The following is a 7370-nucleotide window of genomic DNA, read 5'->3' as shown; positions in this document are numbered from 1 at the left end:
GGTAGAAGGCTGCGCCTGGGGTATTAGCGCCCTGCCACTGCCAGTTGGACCAAGAAAAAAGCTTAGAAAGTCACAAATGGGACTTTCCTGTTGATCCAGGGGTTAAGAATCCGCCTGCCAGTGCAGGGGCCATGGTTTGATCCCTGGTCCAGGGAAGATTCCGCGTGCAGTGGCACAGCTAAGCCCTCCAGCCTCAACTACTGAAGCCTGCATGCCCCAGAACCCGTGCTCTGCAAAAGGGCAGCCACCACAATGGGAAGCCATCACACCACAGCTAGAGAAAGCCTGCGTGCAGCAATGGACTCCCCATGCAAGCAAAAACAAATAGATTTTAAAACACCACTCAAACACACTAATTCTCCCACTTCAATTGGGTGTCCAGTAATTCCATTTAAAAAATATATATATATATTTATTTGGCTCCCAGGGTGTTCGCTCGTGCGTGCAGGCTTTCTCTAGTTTCAGCAGCCAAAAATAAATGAATAGATTTTAAAAAGGAAAGTCCTGGATGGAGAAGCATTGTGTGCACTAATGGCAATGCCGTGTAGCACCCTTTAGATGGCCCTGCCCTCCTGCTTGCCATAGGCCCCCTGCTGTCTGTCTCTATCTCCCTGACAGGAGGCTATCATGCTTGTGCCAACTTAAAAAAGAACACACAATGTGAGAGTTTCAAGTTAAGTTTTGTTTGGGGACAAAATGAGGACTATAGCCAGGGAGACAGCACCTCAGATAAACTCTGAGAAACTGCTCCAAAGAGGTAGGGGGAGAGACGGTGTAGCCGCGATGCTAGTGAAGGGGGAGGACGCGCAATGAAGCACTTATTTTTGCAGAACAAGGAGCAGTCATCACCGGGAAGGATTTTAGTGCTTTTCTAGGTAGGAGGAGATATAAGAATTGGACTCAGAAAATCAGCTGCTGAAAATATCTGTCTGAAGACCTATCCTGCCAAGTTTTTCCCTGAGTCCAGAGTGCCTCATTTCTGCTCTCCGCCTTGAACTCCTTTCAGAGGGTGTTGATTTGTAGGTATTGGAGTTAGTTATTATGATGGGTACGGCTAGTAGAATTAGGGTTGTTAATGTGAAGGAAGAGAATATGTTTATTAGTTTTATTTGGAGTTGCACCAATTTTTTATTACACACTACAAAATACTCTGCATGCTACACAAGGCGCTGCATAATCTTCTAGCAGGGATAGAAGAGCATGACTGAGTTGTTTTTCATCAATCAGGAAAACATTTGCTTAATCAGTGTTCTCCAAACTCTTTGACACATAGTCATGGTTTACTCCAGAGACCCGCCTGTCTCTTTCCATCAAATACCACTGATATGAGTAATGGGCAACCCTTTTTTCCTCGCCCCCATTACTGAACCTGTGGATGCCCGCGGTGGCCATTCCCCGGGATGAACAAGCCCACGCCCATGAAGGCAATCCCAGGAAGAACCTCGAACCACATCGCAACTCCGTTCCCCTCTTTCTATTTTTGTATTTTTAAAAATGTATTTTTTTTTGTATTTATTTATTTTCTATTTTTTAATGTATTTTTTTTAATTGAAGGATAACTGCTTTACAGAATTGTGTTGGTTTCTGCCAAACATCAGCATGAATCGGCCGTGGTGGTTTAGTCACTAAGTTGCAACCCCGTGGGCTGTAGCCCGCCAGGTTCCTCTGTCCGTGGGATTCTCCAGGCAAGAATACTGGAGTGGGTTGCCATTTCCTTCACCAGGGATCTTCCCGACCCAGGAATTGAACCCTGGTCTCCTGCACTGTAGACAGATTCTTCTACCGACTGAGCTATGAGGGAAGCCACTACCTGTGGAATCAGCCAAAGGTATATATATGTCCCCTCCCTCTTAAACCTCCCTCCCACCTCCTTCCCCATTCCACCCCTCTAGGTTGTTACAGAGCCCCAGTTTGAGGTTCGAGTCATACAGCGAATTCCCATTAGCTATCTAAATTACATATGGTATTTTAAATTTCTATGTCACTCTCTCCATACATCCCGTCCTGTCCGTGCTCTTCCCATCCCCCGTCCCACCCCGCCGTGTCCAGAAGTCTGTTCTCTATGTCTGCGTCTCCACTGCTGCCCTGATAATTTCATCAGTACCATCTTTCTAGAGTCCGCATATATGTATTAGTATGCGCGTCTAGTCAAGGCTATGGTTTTTCCAGGGGTCATGTATGGATGTGAGAGTTGGACTGTGAAGAAAGCTGAGAGCTGAAGAATTGATGCTTTTGAACCATGGTGTTGGAGAAGACTCTTGAGAGTCCCTTGGACTGCAAGAAGATTCAACCAGTCCGTTCTGAAGGAGATTGGTCCTGGGTGTTCTTTGGAAGGAATGATGCTAAAGCTGAAACTCCAGTACTTTGGCTACCTTATGCGAAGAGTTGACTCATTGGAAAAGACTCAGATGCTGGGAGGGATTGGGGGCAGGAGGAGAAGGGGGCGACAGAGGATGAGATGGCTGGATGGCATCACTGACTCAATGGACGTGAGTCTGAGTGGACTCCGGGAGTTGGTGATGGACAGGGAGGCCTGGCGTGCTGCGATTCATGGGGTTGCAAAGAGTCGGACACGACTGAGCGACTGAACTGAACTGAATTGATGCGTTATTTGATTTCTCTTTCTGACTTACTTCACTCTGTATAGTAGGCTCTAGGTTCATCCACCTCATTAGAACTGACTCAAATGTGTTCCTTTTTATGGCTGAATAGTATTCTATTGTTTATATATAGCTTTCCTGGTAGCTCAGCTGGTAAAAAATCTGCCTGTAGGCAGGAGACCCTGGTTTGATTCCTGAGTTGGGAAGATCCCCTGGAGAAGGGATAGGCTACCCACTCCAGTATTCTTGGGCTTCCCTGGTGGCTCAGACAGGAAAGAATTCACCTGCAATGCAGGAGACCTAGGTTGGGAAGATTCCCTGGAGAAGGGAATGGCTACCCACTCCACTATTCTGGCCTGGACAGTTCCATGGACGGAGGAGCCTGGAGTCCATGGCGTCTCAGAGAGTTGGACACAACTGAGTAACTTTCACTTTCACATTCATATATGTAGCACATCTTCTTTATCCATTCGTCTGTTGATGGACATCTAGGTTGCTTCCATGTTCTAGTTAATGTAAATAGTGCTGCAATGAACACTGGGGTACATGTATCTTTTTCAATTTTGGTTTCCTCTTATATGCCTAGTAGTGGAATTGTTGGGTCGTATGGTGGTTTTATTCCTAGATTTTTAAGGAATCTCCATACCATCTTCCATAGTGGCTGTATCAATTTACATTCCCACCAACAGTGCAAGAGGGTTCCGTTTTCTCCACACCCTCTCCAACATTTACTGTTTGTAGACTTTTTGATGATGGCCATTCTGACTGGTGTAAGGTGGTACTTCATTGTGGTTTTGATTTGCATTTTTCTAATAATGAGCGATGTTGAGCATCTTTTCATGTGTTTGTTAGCCATCTGTATGTCGTCTTTGGAGAAATGTCTGTTTAGGTCTTTCCCCCACTTTTTGATTGGGTTGTTTGTTTTTCTGGTATTGACTTGTATGAGCTGCTTGTGTGTTTTGGAAATTAATCCTTTGTCAGTTGCTTCATTTGCTGTTATTTTCTCCCATTCCGAGGGTTGTCTTTTCACCTTGTTTTGATTTTCTTATAGATGAGACCTGTCCCTCTGCCTAAATCACCTTCAAAAATAGGAGAGTAAAAAGCTAAGAATGCCCCATGTTTATAGGTACAGTCTGCTCACCTCTCCTGTTTCTGTGACTGGCCTGGTCCCTGATGGAGGCTGTGTTAGCAGCCTCGCACCCACAGAGCAAAGCCCTATCATTCATGTGGTGAGCAGAGCCCTTGGAGCATTGGCTTTCACCTGCTAACACCTTAGAACTCCTTCCTCTGAGCCCAGGGTGGTGGCCGGCTCTCAGCCCACATCCTCTCACCCATCCTCACAAGAGCCCTGCCCCCTCCCCCCCAGAAATACCCCATCTCTCGGGAAGCACAGGCATCACCCATGTTTACTACCAGCAACAAAGTTATCTTGCTGTGAGCCCATCCATGCAACAAAGCCCAGAGGAACCCCTCAAACACACTGGTTCTCCCATTTCAACTGAATGTCCTGCAATTCAATTCTTTTTTTTTTTTTCATATTTATTTATTTGCCTGCACAGTGTCTTTGTTGGGGCACGCAGGCTTTCTCTAGTTTCAGCGATCGGGGCCACCCTCTAGTTGCAGGGCACAGGCTTCTCTTTGTGCTGGCTTCTCTGGTTGTGGAGCATAGGCTCTAGGTGCATGGGCTTCAGTACTTGCAGGGTGCAGGCTCAGTAGTTGTGGCGCACAGGTTTAGTTGCCCCAGCAGCCTATGAGATCTTCCTGGACCAGGGATCCAACCTCCGTCCCCTGTGTTGGCAGGAGGATCCTTTACCACCAGGAAGTCCCAGCAATTCAGTTCTGACACTAACTAGTGCCACTAATTAGACTCCACAACTAGAATTAGACCCCCACAGGTTAAGGGCTCAGGCCCACAAGACAGTCCCCGCTTCAGACCCCAGCCATAAATGGGGTCCCCAGGTTACCTGCACTTCTGTCCCACCTCCTAGAGATTTGAGGGGTCTCTCAATGCCCCCCATTCAGTTTGATCACTTGCTAGAAGGGCTCGCAGAAGGCAGGAAAGAGCTGTCCTTACTATCACCAATTACCGTTTATCATAAGGAGACAGGTGAACCGGCCGATGAAGATGATGTGAGACACAGGGTCTGAAGGGTCCTGAGAACAGGGACCTCTGACCCCTTGGAGCTGGGGGTGTGCCACCCTCCCGGCACATGGATGTGTTTGCCAACCCAGAAGCCCCCAGAACCCCATTATTTAGGGTATTTTTAAAATTGAGGTTTGAGTACACAGGCACAAGTGATTAAATCGTCAGTTGCTGGTGACTGAACTCAATCTTCAGCTTTTTCCCCAGTAGATGGGACTGAAAGTTCCCATTCTCTAGGCACTTGGCTGTTTTTTCTGGCTACCAGCTCCCCTCCTGAAGCTTTTTAGCCCCAGTCCCTGGAGTTCCCATTAACAAACAAAAGACACTCTTATCACTCAGGAAATTCCAAGGATTTTAGGGGCTCTGTGCCAGGAATGGGGCAAAGACCAAATAGATATATTTGGTATCTATAAAAATAGATATACATACATATATTTTATTATACCACACACACACATCTCTACTTATCGACTGAGTTGCTGCCCAGGCCATTCAGACGGCAGGGCAGAATGGGGATCCCAGAGTTGCTTCTCTTTCTGGGATCCCTGTTCCTTCCTTCTCCCAGCAAGTATGTTTACTGAGCATCCACTTTGTGCCAGGGCTGAGCTGCCTGGGTGGGGGTGGGGGTGGGGGTTGGGCCTGGCCCCAACTGGTACCACTCTATGAGGTCCTGGAAGCCAAGCGTCCACTGGCATAAAGTAGCCACTGAAGTCCCTGCTGTGTCTAGACTAGGGAACTCCATAGAGACTAATGGCCAAGTCAGTGGTGGCCAAGGGCTGGGGAGAGAGGGGAGTGATTGCTAATTGGTTGTTGACTAAAACAGCCGGTTTCTGGGTTTTGTTTTTAACCAGCAAATGGGTTTATCGAGGAATAGCAAAGAATTGCAATTCAGGACAAGCATGTTACAGCTTGTAACCTATAACCAAAACTATAACCAAGTCCAGAGACACAAAGACAGGACCATTCTTTATTTATAGGCGAGAAAGGAGAGTTGGGCTGGGCTATTATAAACAAAGAGCTCATTGGAGGAAGCTGGGAGTTCTAAGTGTAGTGGCTTTTCATTGGCTGAGTTGTTGCAGCTTCTCATTGGCTGGGCAGTTGCCGGGCAAGGAGAAAATCTTCTTTCTTCTTCGTCCTGGGGTAGTAAGGTAACAACTTTCTTTCTGTTGGAGATGCAAGGTACATCTCTTCCTGTTTGGAGTCTGCAGGTGGCAACCTGTGAGAGGGTGTGAGAGCTCCCCCTTCTTGCCATCCTGAATCCAACATAAAGGAGGTTTCATCTATTCATCAGGGTACTTGGGGTGATAGAAATGTTCCAGAACTAGGTAGTGGTGATGGTTGCATAATACGGTGAATGTACCAAAAGCCAGTGAATTGTTTAATTTAAAATGGTTGATTTTATGATGCCTGAATTTTACTGCAATTTAAAACAATAAAATGATGAACCTAATATGAATAATGTATATTTTAACCCAATCTATCCAAAATGTTATTTTATTTATTTATTTATTAGAAAGATTTATTTTATATGTTTATTTTGACTGCAGTAGGATTTTGTTGCTATGCACAGACTCTCTAGTTATGGGGAGCAGGAGCTACTCATTACGGTGGCTTCTCTTGTTGCAGCTTGTGGGCTCTGTGTTTGTGGCCTTCAGGATTAGTTGCTTCCACAGCATGTGGAATCTTCCCGGACCAGGAATCAAACACGTGTCCCCTGCATTGGTAGATGGATTCTTAACCACTAGACCACCAGGGAAGCCCCCTAAAATGTTATTGTTAGAACATGTAATCAATATAAGAAGTTATGAATGAGATATGTTATATTCCTTTTTCCATGTAAAGTCTTTGGATTCTGGCATGTGTTGGGCACTGCACAACGGCTCCATTTGGACTGGCCACATCTCAAGTTTTAGCAGCCAAGTGGGGTTGGCTACTCCCTCGTCAGACAGTGAGGCTCTAGAAGGAAGCAAGCCTTCAGAGGAGCCACCAGAAAGTAAACTTCTCACTGAAAAGCCCCTCCCTGTGTGTGTGTGATTTGCTCATGGAGCCTCTGGAGTCTTGTCTGCTCTGGTCAGTCCTCCCTACCAGAGATGGGGAGAGTGGAGGGGGCTGAATGGAGCCCTTTCTCCCAAAGAGATCCCTGCCCAGAACCTGTGAGTGGGATCTTTGCAGATGTAATTAAGACCCTTGAGGGAATTGCCTGGGGGTCCAGTGGTAAAGGACTTGGTGCTTTCCCTGTCGTGGCCTGGGTTCAATCTCTGATCAGGAAACTGAGATCCTGCAAGCTGCGTACTTGCAGAAAAAGAAAAAAAAAAATCGTAAAAAAAAAAAAAAAGATTCTCAAGAGCATCCTGGATTATACAGGTGGGGGCCCCAAATCCAATGACAAGCATCCTTATAAGATGAAGAGAGGATGCAGATACAAAGATGATGGAGGCAGAGATTAGAGAGATGCAGCCACAAGCCAAGAACACTCCAGGACTGCCAGGTAAGAAGGAAAAAGTTTCTCTCGACCCTCTTAGGGTCCCTGGCTGGGTGTGGAAGTTGAACTGACAAAGATGAACAGGAGAGAAGGACTCATGTTTGATTGAATTTTTGCTTGTATAGAGGAGTCTTTACAAGAGAAT

At 46.3% G+C, this 7370-nt stretch overlaps 1 pseudogene; it reads right to left on the bottom strand.

Moving 5' to 3' along the window:
- Window positions 1240-1453, bottom strand: LOC102174454 (annotated as a pseudogene).

This window comes from Capra hircus, chromosome 25 (assembly GCF_001704415.2).
Source record: "Capra hircus breed San Clemente chromosome 25, ASM170441v1, whole genome shotgun sequence".
NCBI classification, from domain to species: Eukaryota; Metazoa; Chordata; class Mammalia; order Artiodactyla; family Bovidae; genus Capra; species Capra hircus.
Note: the sequence above shows the minus strand (reverse complement) of the source record. Positions and strands in the feature narration are given on the sequence as shown.